The sequence below is a fragment of the Capsicum annuum genome, chromosome 1 (genome assembly GCF_002878395.1).
Source record: "Capsicum annuum cultivar UCD-10X-F1 chromosome 1, UCD10Xv1.1, whole genome shotgun sequence".
Taxonomy (NCBI): Eukaryota; Viridiplantae; Streptophyta; class Magnoliopsida; order Solanales; family Solanaceae; genus Capsicum; species Capsicum annuum.
In genome coordinates this window covers 219,527,644-219,528,204 of record NC_061111.1, presented here as the reverse complement: position 1 = coordinate 219,528,204, position 561 = coordinate 219,527,644, and the positions used below count along the sequence as shown (strand labels likewise).

Genomic DNA, 561 nt, shown 5'->3' with positions numbered 1-561 from the left:
TAGCTTGGGATCACTTGTGATCCTAAGCTAACCCTTCTACTGGCATAACTCATAAGCAACTGAACAAAAAGTATAAATCTATACAAATCTGCGGAAAATAACTCTTTTCTAAATATGATAGATACAAAACTAAATTTACAAGATTACAACTCTGCTTTTACAACCAAAACTGAAACGGAATACATCAACTTCTATTGACTGTCTATGAAGCCTCTACTAGTACTGACTATAGGTAGTTGGGTCATGACTCCCGACTATCCCAACTCAATACAACTGGATAAAGAAAATACAACACTTCTCGAACTGTATAACTAACTCAAGCCCTTGAATCAAAAGGACTCATCACCTGCTGACTGGACATCGCGAACTGACTGGATCTGAAGATGTACACTATACCTTGTACCTACATTCCAAGAAAATGTAGCTCACATACAAATATGTGGGTCAGTGCCATGGAAACATACCGAGCATATGGGGGTGCAATGCATATATAAAATAATATCTTAATATCATCAAAGTTTATAAAATTATGCATGCTGATATAAATGACTCACTTAGCTC

At 36.2% G+C, this 561-nt stretch overlaps 1 pseudogene; it reads left to right on the top strand.

The window, feature by feature from the left end:
- The window catches only part of LOC107853581, a 24,906-nt pseudogene that overhangs the window by 9,832 nt on the left and 14,513 nt on the right, over nucleotides 1–561 (top strand).